Source organism: Haliaeetus albicilla, chromosome 14, assembly GCF_947461875.1.
Source record: "Haliaeetus albicilla chromosome 14, bHalAlb1.1, whole genome shotgun sequence".
Taxonomy (NCBI): domain Eukaryota; kingdom Metazoa; phylum Chordata; class Aves; order Accipitriformes; family Accipitridae; genus Haliaeetus; species Haliaeetus albicilla.
The window spans coordinates 8,286,648-8,309,004 of NC_091496.1; the positions used below are offsets into that span (position 1 = coordinate 8,286,648).

General features: G+C 40.7%; 1 protein-coding gene across 3 annotated transcripts in view; it reads right to left on the reverse strand.

The window, feature by feature from the left end:
- FAM107B (family with sequence similarity 107 member B) overlaps positions 1 to 22,357 on the reverse strand; it is a 61,819-nt gene that overhangs the window by 37,529 nt on the left and 1,933 nt on the right. The window contains exon 2 of one of the 3 annotated variants that reach the window (XM_069801658.1): positions 5,327 to 5,476. The exons of 1 other annotated variant lie outside the window; for it this stretch is intronic. The gene's annotated coding sequence lies outside the window, so the exon portion shown is untranslated. Of the gene's footprint in view, positions 1 to 5,326; positions 5,477 to 22,045; positions 22,168 to 22,357 lie in introns of all 3 variants that reach the window. One more of the 3 variants, XM_069801660.1, reaches the window with a different exon arrangement.

The window sequence follows — 22,357 nt, forward strand, 5'->3', positions numbered from 1 at the left end:
TACAATTCATGAAACTTTAGTAAAAAAGCATAGAAATGAAAGTGTGACCCTTAAAAAGTAAGGTCAGATGTTCCATTAATTTCCTCTTACATTTTTGTGAAGCACGTAGTCCAAGGTCACCAACAAGTCTATTACAAGTCACAAATATGCCACCAGTAGAGATCCAAGAGTTTCCCTTCCAAGCTAGAGACAATTACCAACAAAACAGAAGACACCACTCTAGGACCAAGCTGAATAAAGCGAGCCAGAGCTCTTCATCAGCAATCACATTTAATAGAAATGACAATATAGAGAAACAGCTTTGCAGCCAGAGCCTGTGGCTGGCACAGCTCCCAGTGCATTGGGACAATTAACTCCTGCAGAACATTACAGTTGCTCATAGCCCCTACTCACTGCAGAAGCCTTGCTAACATTTGTGTTTACTACTCTAGGTCGATGCCAATAACTTCACAGTCCTTACCTACTGAAAAGTGCTACCTTGCTCTACCTTTAACCTTCCCCACATTCTCACAGTGAGGAAATGCCTCTTATTCCAAGCACCTTGAACTCCTCCATCTAAGTCCGTTTTAAATCACACACGGAGGCTTTCTTCCCTTCCAATATTTTTAGTGACCATAACATTAGAAGAGGCTGAAAATTTTCCCTTTCTTAATCTTGACAAAACCTTTTTCTGCTAAGTACTTTGTAACAGGGCTGCCGCACAGCACCATTACTGGAAATGAGGGTTTTATAATGGAAATGGTGATGTAACCTTAAACATAGCACCAAGCTGCATGAAAACCCTGTCATGCTTCTGGAAGGAAAATGCATTTAAAATCTAACAGGCTCTGTGATCATCATAAAATGCACACACTACTGCTGCATGCTCTCAAAAAGCTTCATTAAATGGGGCTGGGCACAGCAGCAATGAACTGCAGTCTCCCCTGACTGTGTGCCATACATGGGCTCATTACTACCACCAGCTGTGACCATCTCCATGCTAACAAGGAAGGCCAAGATAAAAATCTGCACTAAATTAGAATCTAGTTTTGCGATCATAAAAAGAATAAGGGAACAAAATTGGTGTGAACAGAAGTCAGTGCTGGAGGGTTACTCTCACTACCTGTCCATTATATGCTTAGTTATTCTTTGCCTAGCATTAACACCTACTCATTTCTCCAAACCAGTGACTCTCATTATCATCCTTGTCCTTTGTTGTTATCAAACTAGCTTTCCTCTGGGGAAGGTTTATCAATTTCAATGAACACTGGCCACTGTACTTCACATAAAATCTGGAAATTCTGAAATTAAGACAGTAAATCATCACTACCCTCTGCACATAAGTCCAGATGTGACGAAGATACAACAATGGTGGTTTATTAAATAAGTAAAAGAATACTGAAGAGAAGTGAACACGACTTGGCCTTAGTGAACATCTGGAAGTTAGTAACGCTGATGAGGACTGCCGTTACAAAGACAAAGACCTCCAGGAATTTAACACAGGTAAGTTTTATTATTAAAACTATACTTATACCTAAAATGCTCTGGATTATTTAAGATTTAAATAAGTCAGAGCCAGGAGACCTCATCTAATCAGGAATCTGCTGTAATACCCTCTGATTCAGAGGCTATCAATTTAATTTGTGTTCACAGACTACATACAACATACCATAAAACAAAATAATAAAAAGAGGTAAAAGGCAAGAGCTGATATAGCAAAAGACCCAAGCAGTAGCCAGGGGAAAAAAAAGAAGGTTGATTTAAAGACAAACTATCTGCACGTGCAGTTCTGAAATTATAACTCCCAACTTTCCTATCACATTACTGTGTGCACTGCAGATGAAACAAAGCAGTAGAGAATAACTGGGCCATGTTGCCTCTTTTGAAAGGAAAACTCCACCATCATGGAAAGCTAATAAAGAGAATAAAAGCAACAGGCAAGACTAAGAAAGCAGAGAATGAAAAGTAATAGCATCGATTCAAGTAGTTCATTTTTTATTCATGGATATTCTTTCCAATGGATATCATAGAAGCATTTTATGCTTAGTAGGTGCCATCACTGGGCAAATGTTTTCTAAAATAAAGACCGATTTATTTTTAAGCACAGAAAAAAAACCCTTTACCAAGGCATTAAATGGTATCATTCCCCCATCCAAAGCCTGCACAGAAGGGCGTATGTGAGAAACAGCAGGAATATGCACAATTCCTTTACAAAAATGTCGTCATAGAAGACAGCCATATGCAGAATTCAAGAAGCAAAATGAAGTGTGGACCATGTAAAACAAAAGAAAACTTTTCCTCAGTGAAAGCTTTTTGATGTTGAACCAATTTAACAGAAGGTGGGTGGTAGAGATGCTGAAGTATTCTGTTGTTTTAAATTATAAAGCAAATTAAAATGTCTTCATTTGATGTCACTGACAGACAAATTAACCAGGGTTCCTTGACTTCTCAGAGACAGCATGTGTATTACTAACCACCTTTCAAAGGGCTTCGGAAGGCGGGGGAGGAATATGCATTCTGTGTCCTCAAAGGGCAATCAAGGGCTTTATCCAAAGCCATTCTGGGAACTTCACTGAACAGCAGATGGTATATGCATGAATTCTTCCCACCAGGTCTAGACCAGTCACCCCAGTTCACTGCTGTTGCTGAAGAGCTATCACCCTCTGGAGATGCAACTCTGGCTCAGCTTCACTCTAAAAACATCTTTCTCACTACTATAAAGGAATATTCAGCTAATGGATTAAATCCCATTGTTTAAAGTACAAATTGTATCCATAATTAATAGGCAAACCAAGGCCTCTTTTTATTTCTTTTGCATAAATCACTCTCCTCCTTCCCCAGTCTCCATGATAGAGAATGTCATTTGTCGATATTTTACTCTGTAATCTCATTAGCAGTCTCTTCTTCTCTCTCACATTGGTTAAGTTTTGTATTTAGATAGAAATATCTTCAGATACTGCCTGGCAACAGTTACAGTGATCCCGTTCAGTTGGAATTGAAAATGCTATTTCATCTACTGTGATTTTGTTGATATCAAATACTCAGATTAATAGTAAAGGTGGTGGTGGTGAAATAGTTACAAGCTTTGGAAGGATATAATGTACTCAATACCCATTTCCTTTATTTACTGAGCAAACATGAAAAGAAGCATGTGTTTTCCTCTAGCGAGCCAAAAAGGCACGCGAGAGGGTCACAGTGACTGATAGAGGAGACTGTGTAGAAGTAGGTCCCTTTCCTGCCCATGCATCTTGTGTACATCCATGCATGTGCTGCAGGATGCTGGCTGGAGATGACACGGGAAAGCACAGACTCAAGGAAACAACCCTTCTGCTTCCCCTGGAGGTGCTACCCTTTATGCTAACTTTTGCAGTGGCTGCCCTTGGGCAAATAAATATCAGATGACTAATAGTCCTATGTGCCAAAGGGAGCCAGGAAGCCGACTGTTCATGAAGCCTTCCACATGGCACTCCAAAAGCCCAAAAAGTACTGGAAAGGGGCATTGGGATAGGATCCGCAGTCTTCTTTCAGACACCAGAGCCTCACTGGTGCAGCTGACCTACATTCTCCAACTCAGCATTGAAGGACTAGCCAAAACACGCATAAATAATAGCTCCATATCAGCTGGATCTACAAGCATCCCGTGCTGGTGAGAACAAGTCATCTCCTCTCATGTACTACTCCATCACCAGCCACAGATGCTAAATATGATCCCAAACCACATCTGTTTTAACTTGCGTAAGGCCCTTTACAGACCAGAACCTCATGTTAGATTGCCATTTATTGACTCTGGTGGTGGTGAGAAATCCAAGGTTTTAAATGACCAACACAACCCTCACCTTTGAAATCTAATTCAAACCAGTTGTAAGACTTCCTTCTTAAGACTAATTCCCTTTATCCAGGCATCTATTAGATTTAAGAAAGAAATCATAGCAAGCTTGAATTTTTAAACTTGTTTTTAGACAAGGTAGTTCTTCCTTGAAAGGCCACAAAGGTTCTTCATGATCTGCACATCTAAATATCTTCTTGCGCAGCCAGGGCAACTTCTGCATATTCAAAGCTTGCAGTCTGTGGGTTTCAATGTTTGACATCAAGAACAAAGTACACGCTGGTTCAAAATAATCCCATGCCTCCATTTTTCACTTCAGCTAAAAAGGATTCCACAAGACATATCACAGGAGAAAACACTGGTGTTGATTTGTATTCTAGAAATGAACAGATGCTAAAAATGAAAATTATTTAAGCAGAAATCTTGATTGTTAAATATTTGTAGCATTTTCTATGTCTCAGTTATTCTCTGCAGAAGGGTTGCTGTAACATAAGCCTTTTGTTTGCTGAAGAGGCAGATAAATTACAGCACTAATTGGTCGCATATAACACACTTATTCAAACTCTTTATTACACATGGAAAATGACTCAGTTCTAATGTTCTAAGTGAACACATTTTCAGCTGTTATTCCTATCAAGGTTGCATTAAGCGACATAAGTGAAGGCAGAGTAAATTCACAAAACCATCAAAGCAAAACTGATTTTATTTACTTAGATAAAATCACCTGAAGCAGGCTGGGCACGAAGTGGAATGGACATTTTGTTTATAGATCAAATTTATGAAATGAATTATTACCTAAAGTTAGCAATTTGATTATTTTTGGCCCTGATTCTAGATTTTAGAACTAGTAGAGTTATCATCTTCTATCTTAATCATATTTCTGACTTCATCGTTTCCTCATCTTTGGAATAACTACTTATTGAATTGAAATGAGTGGTTAATGAATTCACTGAATGAAATAAAAATCAAGAAAGTATTTCTGAATACGACGGAAAGACTGCTGATAAATTTTGCTTGTTTCTCAAAAAACCTGGTTCCAACCTCTTAACCAGTAAATTTCAACAGGACACAAGTGTTTGGGGCATGGGGGGAAGCCTTAAGGTGCTTAGATCAAGGGATTAGGGGAGGTTAAGTTAGTCTGAATATTTCATTATGGCTGAACTACACATTTATTTTAAACTTATTTACAAATAAGATTTCCCCCCCCTTTTATGTATTTCTAATCCAGTTTAAATTAATGTTTTGATCTACAAAATCCTGAAGACCCACCCCATACATACATTCAACAAAATACTTAAAGATGATCTCAAAGTGGACAAACCAAAGTCACAGGGCATTCCATCCTAAAGCACTTCTTTGCCAATCTTGAATTTACAGTTAGGGTTTAAGTCTCATATCCCCAATAGATAATCTAAAGTGCACTCCTCTGACCTCATCTCGGACAAGACTCACTGTATCACAACACTGGTAGGATGCTTGTACAATAAAACAAAGGCACAAACATAGCGGATGCTTCCATACCTCGTTGAGCTACCGGTTAAATAGCAGAGCAGTGAAGACAACAGCAGTGCTGCTTTACCACACACCAGGCACCCGGAGCAGGATCAGATGCATGTCAGATTTATGTCCAGCAGAAAGTCTTCAGGCTCTGCTCACCTGTGTTATTCTTCCCTGGAGAAGTGGAAAAACGGTTCTTTGAGAGGCACACTGCCCCAAGAGCTAAAGTCTTCCTTTTCTTCCTGCTAGCATTTGGGCGATGGCTGCTACAGGTATAGAATGGCCCCTCTTTCCTGCCTCCCTTCTATCCTTACCTTTACTGGCAACAACAGAAACCACCTGGCTCAGATCAGATAGCCCTGCAGCAGCTCCCACCCGCTTTCCCCGCTCCCCTCTCTTTTCCCACCTCCCCACATCAGCCCTGCTCTGGGGGGCTGGCACAGGAGTCAGTAATCGCACAGGGGATGCGAGGGGCACCCAGCTCCAGCCTGGGAGGTTTCATTTTCTAGAGCAGTCCTGCACAGAGAGGTGGAACCACCTTGTGATCTCAGACTGTGTTGGCTAAAAAATACAAAGCAAACATCGGGTTGCGAGCTTTTGTGTACACATCAGAATAAAAGGAGGCAAAGATGGTCAAAGAGATATGGCTGCATAAGTGACCGTAGGAGCTTTTGGCACAAATGCAGAAGTGCCAGGGGGACATGCCAGAAGCTTGGGAAGCACAGCAGACGGTCAGCCAAGGCAGACGTGTTACTATAGAGCAATGGTAACAGTACTGTAACAGAGAAACCTGAACTGGTTTAATTGGGTCCTTCTCCTTATAAAATAATTACAAAAAGAAGTGTGAGATTACAGGACCACCTGAAACTGCCGTGCTAATAAAATACAGGAAACCACTGATCTCAGTAAGAGTCATTTACTGAATGCGTACAGAGAATTGAGTCTGTAAGGCTAAAAGATCTTACTATTTCCCATTATTTTTTTTAAATGTACAGTTCCTTGTGAAAGTCAAACACCGCAACTGGAGAGAACCCATACCCAAATGATTCTGCAGTGACCGTGGGTTTGCTGAAATTCTGAAGGCAGAAGATACTGAAGCTTTTCCTGCATAAATGCAAGGCTGACCATTTTAAAAAGCTTTTCACAACCCACCAAAATAACTTAGACAATATCACACCATCGCAAAAAAACAGAGGTAACATAAGGAGCTCAGAGAAAAAACAAAAATCAGAAAGCATATACAATTTTTTTTTTTTTCACATGAATGACTATGCAACTGACGTCCCTTTAAACTTAAGCATCACTAACACATTAGCCAGTAGCACAGAAAGCCAAAAAGCAGAACAAGACTACAACAGGAGCGATGGAATTTACTTAACAAGGTCTACAATAGATCCTGGCACATCTCTGGCTCAGGAAAAAAATAAAAAAAAATTGAAAAGAGACTTACCACAGGATTTTGTAAATATGGGTTGATGCTCGCATACCGCTTAGCGTTACATGCGGTTGCAAAAATTCACTGTCTCATGAGAGCATACGCATATACCCTAAGTTATAAACTCATGCAAGCTTTTGCCAGAACCAGTCAGACGTTTTCCTTTATTTCCACAGCTGCTGAAAAGTATTATCACATCCATACTCTATCATGTCCAAATTTTCCTGGCTTTTGAAATGATCCACGCTTCCTATTTAAAGCTTGAGCTGGAACGGGTGTTTAACTCATTTCACAAAGAGTTTGGTTATACATCTCCCTTTATGAAAAATTTAAATTGTTTGGCTAAGAAGCAGTGTCTTTTTACCCCAAGACGCTACTCCAGCCACAGTTAAGTAAATAATACGAAACAAAAACAGGGAAAGGAACCAAAGTGTTTTGTAACTAACAGAGAAGAGGGCTTTGGGTTGTTTTCATAAAGTTCAAACAGAAGAAGTTTTATGACTTAAGTAAAATGAGTGCAAAAGGGTTTGGAGAAGGAAGGTTTCCATTAAAGAGATCCGAACTGGTTCAACAGTAATTTGAGCTCCGCATGAGCTCACTTTTTGCTGTGCCACAGTCAGCAGCAAAGCAAAAACTTCACAAAACACAGGAGGGAGCTGATGACAGATGAGAGGGCAAGAGGCAACGCATGGACCATCTCTGAAATAATTACTAGCACTATATTGCAGCCTGCCATGAGAGAGCCTTTCCCACATTTTTAAAGTGGCAAATGTAAACAGCACTTTAAAGGAAATTTAACTGGAGTGGTGAACCAGGAAATGAAAAAAACGAGCTGGAAGAAAATGATGGATTTTACTGTGCCCCAAGGAGCAGCCCTGGGAAGTCCCAGCTCTCAACAGACAATCCCACTTCATGGTCACCAGGTCTCTCCATCTGTAGGGAGTGGGATTTCAGGATGACGTTTCCTTTCCCCGCATTTTGCTGGCTGTCACAAGAGGCTATCATCAGCTGTGGCAAACCCTCCTCTGAGACATGGAGAAGCCACAATGCAGCTCGGGACATCTAACGTGCAGTAAGCCTCAACTGCTTTAGGGGTCTGGCAGAGACACCTTGGCTTAGGGAGTCATCCTCTACCTGCCTTTAAGTCAGCTCTGATTCATAGCAAAATAATCATTCTGATGGTGAAAAGCAGCTACTATAAATGCTTTCTTGCAACAACAGGGCCAACAAAAAGCTGAGACAGGAGACTCTCCAACAGCATCTGCAATGTATGGGACATGGGCAACCAAGGAGCAGGCTCGGGCCAGGCTCAGTGGTAGGTAATGCTGTGCGGAGTTCATCCCTGGCTGCCAGCACCCTCACTGCACAAGGGCAACCTGAGCACAGCCCCACCGGTTCCTGCAGCAGGTGATGTGGGTGACCCTTTGGAGAGAGGACCCCACAATCCCACAGCATGAGCCCACAGGAGGATGACTGAGGGAGTCATGCCAAACCTGCAGCCGACGGGAGTCCTAGCTCAAACCCAGTGTCAGGGCTGCACTTAAAGCACAGTGCAGAGGCTGCCCCTGCACTCTCCTCTCGTGTGGTACAGGATGGTGCCCAGGGACCGCTGAGCTCTGGAAGGACACAGTAACATGCAGTTTGCCTGATGGGGATCTAACAAGACACCGCTTCATCTCAGGCAGCATGGCAAGTCTCCCTTTTGACAGCTTAATGTTTCACCCGCAGATCTGCGCGTAATCAGCTCAGTGTTAGAACCTGCAGTTAAACCTCGTCGGCTGAACCTGAAGATTAGAGATAAAAAATGGGAGATTCGGGTACAAAAAGTAAAGCAAGGCAGTCAGTTGTTTTTTCCCTCCTCATTACTCATCACTGTAACTGCACGCAACAGACAACCACTTGCAGGCAGCACTTATACCAGTTCAATCCTTTCTGGAGAAGTGGGCAGGCCATTACCAGTTTCCAGCAGAAAAAGCTGAGAACTACCCAAAACCTCACACAGGTTGGGAGCAGGGACATTCATTCCTCCTGGGAGAGGCAAGACATGCCACCATCTGCATTGGCAGCCCAGCTGCCCAATACCTACTCAGACAGTTTAAATCCTGACTTACTGGGTTGAGCAGCACTTGCAGAAAGACCTCGCATCAACAGGAACCAAATTAATGGTACAGGAGGAGGCAAGGCACAGGCTTTGCTGAACAGGAATTTTCCTCTCCAAGGAATTCCACAGGTAGCATCCTGCATATTGCAGTAAATCAAGACAACAACCCTGGGCAGACCTTACAAGCAAAGTCAACAGCAGTCTTGCTGCAGGATCCATACTTTTTGTATATACAAATGTGATTTTAAATACAGAATGGCTTGATAAAGGTGACTCTTTAGGATACCAGTGCAAAAACGCAAATGTAAGGAACTGTGTAACCTGAATAACCAAGATTTCTTTGCATATAGAGGCTTGGTAGCCAATTTTTCTTCAGCTTCACTATGTGATTGAAATGTAAATGGAAACATAAGTATTTCTGATAACAGGTAATAATGACTTAGGAGAGTCTCTCCAATTTTTATTTATTACATGGGCAAGAGGCCAGACAGAGCATTTAGTTAATTAAAGTTTTACTGATAGCAGTAAGTGGTACATTTCTGACATCCTTCTTCCCCGCCCCCGAATGTGGTCCTTAGCCTTCCTTTTATGTACAACAACAACAAACAACAACAAAAAGAAAAAGTTACTATGTAACTTCCTGCAAGATCCAAATAAGAAAGCTACATATAAAAAAAAATAAAAAAAATAAACCCCAAATTCATCATTCAACATAGCCATCCTCATAGAAAGACTAACATGCAGATGAAATGGGAAAAAATCTTGCCTACGCTGTTAAGGGGAAATGCTGTATTAAAAAGGTAAGTTTTGAATAAAAAAAAGGCAGGAAGTAGGAAAAAATAATTAGATCCTTATACCCTGCAAGTGGGCCAAATGTATCAAACTTTGTTATATTTGTTTTTCATGTGTTACTCACTAGGCATGTTGGTGCAGTGGGAAGAATACCAGATAAAACATGTGGTTATTGGCCAGCAGAGATAATACAGTTAGAACGCAAGCTCAGGTCTGCAGCAGCTTTCCTTAATAAGTATTTCCTATTTAAGCAAAGACTGATCCTACATGATGCGACAGGCCACTGATACAAAGAAATCGCTTTACAATATGATCCCTGACTGTAAAAAAAAAAAAAAAAAACAAAAAAAACCCCCCAAAACACAAAAAAACCCACCAAACAAAAAAAACACAAAAAACAACAAAACCAAAACCAAAAACCAAACCCAACACCAGCCAACGTATATTCACTGTGAGCTTACTGAGTTTCATACTAGTGTGTCTAAGTTTCCACTTCATGTAAAACCAACTTTTATCTTTCTGTAATACAACCCAGCAGTATGTTGAATTCAGTGGTTAGTCTTTCAACTCAAAAGGCCTGAAGCCAGTTTACAAATACGTAACAATTTGAAAGAATAAGAGTTTCCCATCTATTCTAATTTTCAAGACTTTGCAATGCACATGTCACTGAAGTACAGGAATAGCTCATTCAGTTACAAAAAGCTTCTAGAAGGACGTGATAAATGAACGTTATGCCTTTATAGTCGTAACCAAATGCATGGACTGAAATACATTGGGTTTTTTCCCCGTCCTCAGCTTTAAAAATTTTTCATGTGATTCATTGGTCAGAAAGTTAGCAAGAATGAAAGTGTTATCTACTATTCCCCACCAAATGACAGTTAAATAGAGCTGAAGGAAATTGGTGTGGTTTGCTTGCACAGCAGCCTTTTGCACCTTTACAACCATGTTGTAAAGCATTTAGACACAAAGTAGGAAGAATCTAAGATCTATTCTGATGTCCACATCTTAATTAAATCAGTATGGCTCTAGCAAAACTGGACTGCAAGAGCTGGGCTACAAGAGCCACCACCGGGAGTTCCCTCGGTGCAAAGCTAAGCTGCAAATATATCCAGAAAGACCTTTTCATAATGAAGAAGCAAATATAGGACCAGGTCAGGTATTTAAGTTAAATTACCTTCTTAGATTTCTTATATGATAATTTAAGTGTGCACTCGCACCTCTCCTCATAAGTTTTGGCTGAAACCGTCCAAATTTTTAAAGGGTTTGAAGCCTCCAAGATACAAAGCTCCCCTAAATTTTACATAAACTGGTGGCTGAGTAATGAAAGACTCCAGCCAGGAGTCCAGGCTCTGAGAGGGCTTATTCCCGTGCTGCTAGACAACAGTTACAAGTAGCACATTGGAAGGACATTAAAAAAACAAACAAAAACAACCAAAAAACACACCCTGTAAGAATTTGGATCAACAGGAAATGAATTGTCAGGAAAACAAAACCAAGGTTTATGGAAGGCAGAACTGGAGGATCCCTACATTGACTATATGTGAACTGGATTACAACAGGGATTTAGTTATCCAGCACAGAAGAGTTCAAGCTTGTGATGCTGGTATGAAAGATTCATGCAAGCTTATCTCATGCAGATCAGCTAGAAAGTTTATAGCTTCAGTTTATAGCAGAAATACATACGGTACAAACAGGGGGGTTTGGGTTGTTTTTTTTTTTGTTATCTCACATGTCATTTTCTTCCCAGTCTAGTATTACAGTCTGACCCATTTTTCTTCCCCAATCCAGAGATCAGGTCAAAATTTATCAAACATGATGATGATGAAAAGGTCAACTCTAATGTACTAACTGCCTGCATTCTTTCTGAAAGTAGGTGTCTTGTAGGACACCTCTGGCTTCTGTGGCACATATAAGAAAAAGTGAAAAAAAAACCAAAAAGAAACAGAAAAAGCCCCAAAAGCCAAAACTATTCCAGCTTTAAGTACAAAGACCTCTTCTATTAGGAAAAACACACCATCACTGTGATGAATGTGATTAAAATTTCAGATTCTTGCAAGAACCACTTTCAGTCATTTTACAAACTTCCTGTTGTTTGTCAATTACATAAGTGACACCCATAATCTAAAGTACCTTTCACTTTCGGAAAAAAAAAAGAAATTATTAACCTTTAACAAATTGTCTTATACAGATGGGATAATGCAACAAGGTCTAACCCTGCTGCAATGAGAATAAATCCAGTTTAATCCCAGCCTTCAGCTGAGGACAAGTCATATCACCAAAAGTCTTCCCAGTTACTATGCCCTTCTCCATTACTTCTCTTGCTTATTTTGTTCAACCCTAGAGCAGAATCAGGCACAGACCCGCCTGCAGTCCAGCATCGTCATTTGGCTCTGAAAGATACATACATGCTTGTACCGAGCCACACAGCTTCACCCTGTGCTTTACACCCCATCTGTGAAAAGCAACACACGGAGTCCAGAAGAGGGCTGGGAGGAGAGAAAGCCTGGTGCCATCACAAGTAACCACTGCAAGGCAGCTTGCTTGTATTTACTGCACACATATGTGTACACCTTAGCCAGATTTCAGCTAAGGGCCTTTAACTTCTGAAGTTAGGTTTTCAGCTTCAAAAAAGCTGGCTCAGGATAAAAAGTTTCATATTCTTAACAAACACTACTCAAGCGAAGGGCAGAGGAACTGCACTGTAAATTCAAGCCTCCCATAAAAGAGACGTAGAAAATGCGCACCAGAAAAAGAAAAAAAAAAAAAACACCACACAATTCACAGTAGAGACTATATTGTTAAAGAGTTGAGAGGAAGACAACAGAAAAATGTGATGATTTAAACTGACTACCCTACATTGAATAGTATGTCAATACTCCCGCTCCAATGCCAAACCCACCTTGTAAACTTCAAACCCTAGATTCAAGTACAAACTTTATGCAAAGATAAAGAAAGCCCTTTTAAAAAATGTTCTTCTACTCCCCTTCCATTAAGGACTTCAAAGTAGTAACACTTAAACCTAGTCTAGGCTTTAAATGTCCCAAACTTCAATGACTCAAGCTTTTAAACTTCCATTCATCCGCTCTTCATTCAAAACTGGTTTACAGAAAGATTTTTAAATTGTTTTAAAGAGCACCATGGTTCATTGTAGGACCTTTTGATTCTCTAGCATGCACTATCACTTATTTACATTAGGTGTTCCGTTAGTCAAGTGCTGGCTAGTTCACATTTAAATGAATCACAAGCACCAGAGCAAAAAAGACTGTTAAGGCAAAGGAATCCAGTTCAAACAACATCCAGAAGCACAGAAGACATTTAGAAGTCCAGAAAACTAAGAGAAGTTTGCTTTGCTTCTTAACTTGGCATGTTCAGAAACAGAAAACTGTCATAAAGAAAGTCTGAAATTGCTTAAACTTAAACAGAAATGCCACTAAAAACTCCTTATGTCTTAATTTTGATCAGTGACACAAAGGCATTGACTGAAAACACTAGGTACTGCAATTAATTAAATTCCTTCCAAATGCATCTCCAGAAAAGGGCAGGGGGAGAGGGCATCCCAAACCCTTTAACAGGACCACACTGTTCTCCCAAAATGCACAAATACTAAAGTGGTGCAGTAACCATGTGAGTGCTACCACCCCTCCAGCATGCAATTTGGAGAAGCAAGTGAGTACTGTGCTTTAAGCACCATCCTTTACATTAAAAAAAATAATGGTCATGGCCCTTGCGATCCAGAGAACTTACGAAAAGCAAAAAAGAAATGTTTATTCTATGCTCAGCCCAAATTGTAATGAAAACTAACATTTGACCAGCACAGAGGAAAACTGCAATTTAATGAAACCGCAGTTAGTGACATCCCATAAAACGATGCCAATCACTTGTCCTTGAGTCAGCTACATTTCCACATTGAGTAGAAATGCTTCGGGTGACTCACACCAATAATCCATCTGGGAGATAAGTAAAGGAAATCTCTAGCATGATTTTGTTGCAGCTTTTCAAGATGAGGTGTAATTTGCCTGGTACTCCTCATTTGAACTTCAATTCTTTGAAAACCTAATTGGAATTCCAATTTGTCTTTAGGAATTTTCTCAGAAGCAAGAAGCTTAATGGGGGTAATGCAAGATGCACAAAACTGGCGAGTAAGGTAATGATCATGGTCTAACCAGATCCTGTTTTCAGTAAGAAGCAGCATTTTAAGCTGCCTACTTGCCTAAAGGCCTTTATGAGACGATTTCTATATCGGGGTAGTGAGTTTATGCTCAAAATACAAAGTTTATATTATCTTTTCATTATGTTTCCTTCCTGTTTGTTCTTCTCTTGGTTCAAAGTCCCAAGTTCAAAATCTATCCTTGCACTAATTAGTTATAGCTGTAGGCAAGTCAACTCAGCCTTTGTTTCTCAGCCTGTAAAAGGACAATAATAAATATTTATCTACTTCACATAGATATTGGAAGGATTTTTTTACCCTGACACAGTTTGTTCTTCAAATACGCAATGACTCTATAAAATTCTAAGCAGAAATTACCTAGTTTAACTACATTAACTGAAATTATTGTAATTTTTGTAAATGGCTTGTTGAGCTTTCATATCCTTTCCTTTGTGAGGGATACTGTTTGTTACAGTATGCTTCTAAGCCTCCTGTTTAGCAAACCATGATAACCCTAAGCTGAGCTCACAGCATCTTAACTATGGCAGTTTAAAAAAAAAAAAAAAAAGAAAAGAAAAAAAAAAGAAACAGTACATTGATTACAAAGACATTTAATCTTAAGAATCTGAATGGCTGTATTTTAGAGTACTGATTTTTTTTTCAGTCCCCTTCCTGAGGGAAAATACCCAGTAGGAATGGGAGCTCCTTATTTCATTGCTTTTACAGTAATGAGTTATCTTTGATATTCAGTGTTTTGTTGACTAGTATGTGTAATCTGGTGCTTTCTAAATCCAATCTTTGCCTGCCCTCATAGCACTCTAAACATCTGCACTTAGAAAGTAAATTAACTACATTTGTGGCTGTTTTAGCAGTCATTTAATCAGCTTCCTATTAGAAAGAAAAAAATACCCTAAACTGAAGTGTGATTCTGGAGATAAAATAAAGATGAATCTCAAGTCTTGTGAAGTATCAAAGCTGAACAGGAAACCAACTGAGGCTTCTTCATCGTTAAAGATTAGAAAAAGGAATAAATGAACTCACCACTAGCTCAAACTTTAATACTTAAGTCTACTAGTCCTGATGTTACTTGTAATAAAGAGATTAAGATCCCATACTAAAATGGGAGGAAGGGGTTGAAATGATTCCTCACAGCAGTCATTTAACGAAGCACCATTTTATCAATGCATGCTATGCCCAATTTGATGGGACTCTTCATTAATTCAATTTCAGTCAATGATGGGAGGAAAAAGCTCTTTGAAAGCACACACTCCTCTACCTTAAAGTTCATTCTAAACTCTTGCCTTTCACTGCACAGAATAGGCATTACAAATGCATCCCTCCCCCTGTATGCTACCAGATGATGGCAGTCAAAAGAATTAAGCATTAAAACAAAGCCCTCCATCAATACAGATAAAACACAGGAAAGTAAAACAGGTGACAACATTGTGCTTCAGCAGCTAGAGAGTCTTTTTTCATACATAATTCTGAGGGGGGGGGGGGGGGGGAAGGCTCCAAAAAACAGTTTTACTGAAAGCTGATATGGGGATGCTTCAGCAATTAAGAATTTCATATGGCAGACACCAAGACCTTAATTAGCACAGCATTATAAAACCTGGGCATCCTTCTGGGTGCAAAGTTAAGTCCATCACAGATTGAGCCGACCACAATCTCAGCACCACAGAAATGAGAGCTTTTCCCTGGCAGATGCTGTTTGTAGTCATCCTGTGCTAGCAACACTGTGACAGCTTTGAGGAAAGGAAGAGCTACTTAGCCACAGGAAAGCATGGCAGTGGATTAGGAAGAGACCAGACAGATACCTGAATTACAATTTGAGCAGAAAATTTAGCTTCTTAGGTACCCATATGGCCCACTGCTACAGAAGTCCCCCAGGATTTAAATACTTCCCCCTCTTTTGAAGTTCTTCACCCAGTTCCTTTAAAAACTATACCAGCATCACTGACCAGACCAATCTCTGACCCTGCATTTTGAACTGGCCCCCATTTTTAGAGTCATCTGCTATAAAATTTCACAATAAAAGTGACATCAGTTGCAGAAATTTTCTAGCCAAAAGTACTGGTCTGACTTTTTTTAAGTCCTGTTTTCTTTGAAAATAGGATTTACTATAGACCTATGCTGCTCCTCCCTGCAATATTTTTGGCTGAAGCTGGCAAATGGATTACATTTAGCTAAAAGAACATGTCTTGGATCTGTTAATCATATTAGTTACCTGGAAACAGGTAACAAGGTTGAAGAGATGCTTTTTTAGCGCTTCTACAGAGAAAAAGTAGGCCTTAACTAGCTGGAAAGTATATAGATCCCTATAGGGCAGCTTACAGTGTGAAAATTTGTTCCTGCAATGCAATAAACATAAGTGACGAAGCACCTTTATATGGATACATAAAGCTACATCTACACTGGAAGTTTCAGTAAAAATCTGGCTCTCCAGCAAAGCAGCTGCATTCACTGCAAAACTGATCTCTGATGCAAGAAAAAATTTTCTACTTCAAGTCACGAAACCACTGAGCTGATGTCACAAAAAAAACCAAACCCACAAACCAACCAATGTGCTTCACCATTTTGTGTCTCTAATGTCCATTCACTCACTCTCTCTTCCCTATTTAAACTGTAAATTCCTCAGGGCAGAGACTGTCTCTTTAGAGAGACAGTGCTACACAGGAAGGGCCCTCAGGCCACTGGAAAACAAAACAATAGTTGGCACACTTATTTTCTAACTTGATGTGCTAACTTGTCCTCACATCCTCGAGCAAGGAAATTAATTTTATTCTGTTTACATATTACATTGCAAAAAAAAAAAAATCAAAGTCATTGCACATTCAGTAAATTCTTGGGTTTATAGAGGGAACTTGAAGGTACAGCACTTCTGCACAATTAGGAAAAAGATGTAGCATAAAACAGGGCCAGTTGATGCCTCCAACCTCTTTCTCTTTTTGCTCAGTTTCATCAGTCACTACCTACAGAGAAAGCAAGATGGGCCCAAGAACTCAGATTTGAGCTTCCCCAAAACAGTGAGTGTTTTGATACAACGGCATCTGTAACACATGCTTCAGCCTTTTAAACTAAATCCTCCACCTGAGACTGACTGGCATGGACATTCACAAACTACAGCCTTCTTAACAAGCTTCAAGGTTGGCTTTCTAGTTGCTGGAACTTCAGAAAAATATTTGTCTAAGTCTTTTCAGTGGGATACGGCTTCACCTCAAGAGATACATGCCTTATGCTTTTCAGAGACATTAAATTTCTTGTATTCTAAAGCTAGCTTTTAAGGCATTTTCTGAAAAAGGAAGAATATGTTCACTCATATTTTGCATAAGAAGTTTATGACTTATTCAGCCTTCTTGTACTTGAAAGAAGAAATGGGTAAATGAAAAGTAATGGGAATGCTTAGACTGCCTTTGGAGAGCCATCCTGATCCCCACAGTTCCTATCTGTGGTAACAAATAGCACGTACAGGATAACCCCAGAATACACAAGACTCCCTGCGCCTCAGCATTTCTGATCAGTTAGTGTGTCGTTGTGCTGCTCTGTATGACAAAGGACACAGGAGAAACGTGGGAGAGCAGCAAGGCAAGCCGTGCTTACTGCTCGCCCTTGCTCTAGCAGCCAGCTACGAAAGGTCATCTCTCCACCTTGCAAAACCTACTGCCAGCACAACTGGGAAGTCGGTTACAATCCACAGCACTCCAGTTTGCTTTTGCACATTACATAGAAGGATGGCCTCAAAGGTACTTTTAAGGCTTGGAAGAAAAAGTTGGTTTACTTTTAGAAATACCAAAAAAAATACCTCCCACCCAAAGAAAATCCCCAAACCACCACAACTCTTTCCCCATCCTTTCCTCCATTCCCTTAAGACACCCAAAGCTGGCTATAAATTTCTGTCAGACTGTTTTCAGGGAACAGCAGTGATATGCCAGGTACTATAAGAGTTAAACATGCGTATTACAGCTTGCATGATATGACATCATCTCATCTTCATCTTCTCATCATGCTCATCTTCAAAGACAAGTTACCTTGAAAAGCTCTAGGATGGAAAAAAAATACAAAACCATAATATAATGCGAAGATTATCATAACCCAATCAAACACCTCCCTATTCTCTCCAAAAATAAACCCCCAAATCCCAGTGGATTCAGATGAAAATTGGCTTTCTTCCTCTACCAACAGCCAAGGCCCAACCTGCATCTCAGGGCGAGCCCAGGCATCCACTCTTCCTTGAAGGGCACCAAGGAGCTCAACTACCGCAGCAAATCTGAAGGACACAGAAACAATGCAGTGGGATATTCAGAAAGTCATCTTCTCCCTCAATGACACTTAAGAAGAAACTGAGGTAGTGGAGATGTATTTCAGTTGAAACAGCAGAGCAGTGCACATATTTGAAGGGCTGCTCAGCAACTAAACCTGCCGGGAAGAAGAAAATTTCCTTTGGCTCAAACTAAACTCCTTACTCTTCAGAGGTACTAAACAGTAAAGCTTTTCCTCTATGGTCATATTAACATGCAAAGTGACTCAAGACCATCCATTCTGATCCCCATCCTTAAGTGCAATACCCAGCTAGAGGTGCACTTCACCCATCTGACAGCATAAACTCCAGCTCCCCTGAAATCTTTTCAGCTTATTTAGAAGCATCCAGCACAGGCACTGGCCTAGATTAGGAGGGCAGTTATGCACACACGAATGGTCTTGACCCACTTCTCATCACATCGTCTGGACTACTCAGAGCTGTGAATTCTGCTTTATTATTAGCACCACAACAAAAGCCTGTGTATATACACAAGGTCTTAAGAATACCCATTCACTGTACAGGCAAGGAATGAAAAGAATTGTTCTATTATTTCCCATCATCAACCTCTTCTCGCCACTGAAAGACCCACTGAATGCCATCACTATTGAAATACCTTTGACTGGCAGTGTTTGGCTCCCATTCAGAGCAGACACCACCAGACCTGGTAAGTTAGCTAGTACCAGTAGGCACAAGCACGGTGAGCTGAACATCCTTCCAAGATGGACAGGAGAACTCCTAATATTCAAGTAAGCAAAAGCAGCTTAATGTGGGCTTCCGTCTCTACACAATAACAAACAGTTTCAAGACTCAGTTTCCCCTCCCTAAAATAAACTATACCACAAAGCAGAGGGACTGCTTCAACCACAGTCAAACACGAGGGCAGTTTCTCCTTCAGAAGCATTTGTGGGTTTTAGCTCTCTAGCTTACAGGTAAGATGAATAATTCCTGAGTACAAGGTAAAAAATAAGGCCCATCCCACCACAACAACAGCAAGGTTGCTATCCAGGACATTAAAGCACGAGCATGTTTCACACTTCATCATCGTACATATAGTTCTCTACAGGACTCCAATACAGGTCATACAGAGGGGCAGTAAATGTAAGAGGTTGAGATTTGCTAAAGGACAGAACAGAGATTTTACAGTTCATCCTGCAGGCACATACGCTGCCTGAAAGTGCAGTATAAATTTAAAAATAAATAAATCGATCTCATCTAAAAGAAAGGAGTTTGTCCCACTGTTCATAAATGACTGCGCTATTCTTCTCTTTGAAGAACAGCATGTATTTGCACAAAAGGCAACCTTCTGGCTTCATGTTGCCAGAGAAATTTTAAAAATGTAAGCAAATCCAGGAGTTTTGCTTCTAGGATAAATAAAGCTAAATAAGGCATAGGTTACTGCATTTGTGCTCCTCTGCTCATGAAACTAGGATCCCTGTCCCATCTAAGCAAGCTGATGACCTGCTGAAGACTTAATTAACTCCAAGCCAGACTAGAGCTATACTACAAAGCAAACTGCACTAAGCCACTGCAAACCCTGCCCTCCAGCTACAGATGCAGGCTAAAAAATTAGAGTAACTACTGATTCCAAAGGTTATTTAAAAAATGTGATACAGACCAGTGGACAGAGCACTGCACACAACTGCTCCAAAATCTGTGGCTTATTCTTTTATAGACACAACTTGGGAACGCTGCTCTCCCACCTGTGAGTCTCCTACCCTTCATTGCACAAAACTTACAGTGTTGGCCTGAACACAGGAAGTAGGCTGCCAGCTTGAAACATGTTTTGAAACTAAAGTTAAACAATGACAGACTTTGCAATTGTAACAGTCAACCACCAAACACAGTGCTGTAAGGAAAAGCATTACTTCAAACTTCAGTTTTCCCCGTGTGATGACACACAGAAGTAGCAGGTATCCTCTGGTGTTTTCGAGTTAAATAGAAAGGCGAAGAAAAGTCCACATCCTTCCTTTTCTTGCAGATGCCAGTGCTCCCTGCTCATATAACCCCTGTGAGATTTCTGCCACAAGAGAATTGCCACACGCAGCTCTCCACTGTCATGCAACACACACAGCCCTTCGCACCGACGCCCTGAAGCAGAAGAGCAGCTGGGAGGGAACAGCAGCTACGTGAGTGTCTGTGCATAGCAGAAGAGCAGCTGCCCCTTTAGAAACCACCTTTAAAGAGAAGCACGAGCCTGGTCTCCCAGGGTGGGGACCCACACTCACATCATCTCACCCAGCTGCTGGGCTCACAGAAAGGCAGTCCTGGTCTTGCCACGACCCTCCTGGCTCTGCAGAGCCTTCTCTTCTCTTCTGCTGGGTCCTGCTCACATGTAACTGTACAACAGGCCAGACGAAGGACCTCCCCAAAGATCTAGCCAGAGACCCATCTGTAAAAATAGCACCCACTATTTAAAGGCAGGTGTAGAAAGGAGAAGAAAAACGTCCCTTACTGTTTTTTCTCTCTCCTGCTTACACTGAAAGTCTTTGTTTAAGCACTTATTGTAACACAACCCGACTGTTTTTCATAATCTAACAAAGACCAACATGCATGTTGTTGGTGAAAGAACAGTCGACCACTAATTGCAACACAGCCAGGTAACCAAACTGATTTTCATACCATACCTCTTCTCTTACTCCTTCATGCAGGGGGAAGTTCTTTCAACACTAGCCAATAGTTCAGGAGACATGAGTTCAAGTTCTTGCACAACTACCCACCTCCTGTGTAGTCACGGATGACCCGTTTACTTTCTTGTGCTTTTATTCCCCATCTGCAAAGGGAAGGTGTCTTCCCGACAGCGGGAAGACACAGCACCTTTCCACTTCAGCATGGTTTTGAGAGGATTAATATAAATGAAGTGTGCACAGAGACAAGCCTGACAAGAACATGCAAGATGTGGAAAGAGAAAGTATCACCGATAAATGTAGTTCCAGACAGATAATTTACCTTTCTCCTAAAAAACGTTTTTCCTATCAAATTTGCAGCTCTATGTTCAGGTTAGCATGTGACCAATTCTCTTTCCACAGCTGAATCCTTCCATTGTCTTATGTTAAAATTAAACATCGAAACCCCAACTTACATGCTCTTTAAGTAAACACAGAAGAGTTGCAGGCTCAACATCATGTTAAGCTGCAAATCATACCTCCACTGATACTCTGGAACATGCCACGTCTGGCCAAACCAGAATAAACTTCAGACTGATCACTGAATTGAAGAAGCATTAAGCACATTTTTGCCCTGCAAAGTTAGACAGTGCACATATCTTGCTCTCTGATGCTTGCTTTTTAGTGTCAGAATGGTATCAGCTGTGAGTTGTGTCTGACATGCTCTTTCTGTGTACTTATGAGATGCAAATATATCCAAAGTTGTACAGCGCAAAGATGTCAGATACAAAAACGGCTCAGCAGAGACTCTGCAAAGCTGAGCACTGAAACTTGCTCTGTTCAAAACTACCACAGTGCCAAAACAGCCTTAGAGTTGGCCATGTGTATTTAATACTGTTAACTGCATACAAAGATAACATAGTTTTATTCAATAAAATCTTTTTTTTGAAACTTTGATGGAGCCAAAGTTCTGTTAAAGCCAATTACTGGTTAAACAGTTCCACTCTTCTTCCCACAGCTAGTAAACAAGAATATTTCCTTCTATCGTCCCGCATTTTTCCTTCTGCTCCAATTTTTAGAGGATTTTCCCGTCCTTACTGATGTTATGAAGGGGTGTTCTCAAAAAGTTGTTTCTCAACGTCCTGAGTATGGCACTCTGTAAAAACTGAGTGACTCCCCCACCCCCACCCTGGTCTGCTCAGTCTCTTTCAAGCCTGGCTGTTCCACTGCGTGACTGTCAAACAATCTGCCACTTCAGCAAATGCACTGACCATAGCCACCACACAAGTCAGCTTGTAAAGAAGAGGCATGTGCATGTGTGAGAAAGATCTCCCAACTGCAGCTGCCACACAGCTCCTCACTTACCTAGTCGTGGAGGGGTGGTGTAGGGTTCAATACAGTTAGTCTCAAAACCTTTAAATGCTCAAGGGTGAGCTGGAGGTCAGAGAAACTTCTTAATTTTGAAGAGAGAAAACAAGATGCTAAGACTGAAAAAGAAAGAAGAGAGTAAATTAAGGGATATAAGATCTGAAGCAGAAAGGAGAAAGCAAGTGGGAAAGTATTTAGAGGACCTGATGAGCTGACTCTCCCACCTCCTACCTCTTAATTTTGGGAAGCATCCGCGTACCACTTGAATTAACAATACTTAAGTGCGCAAAATCGCAACATGACCTGTGA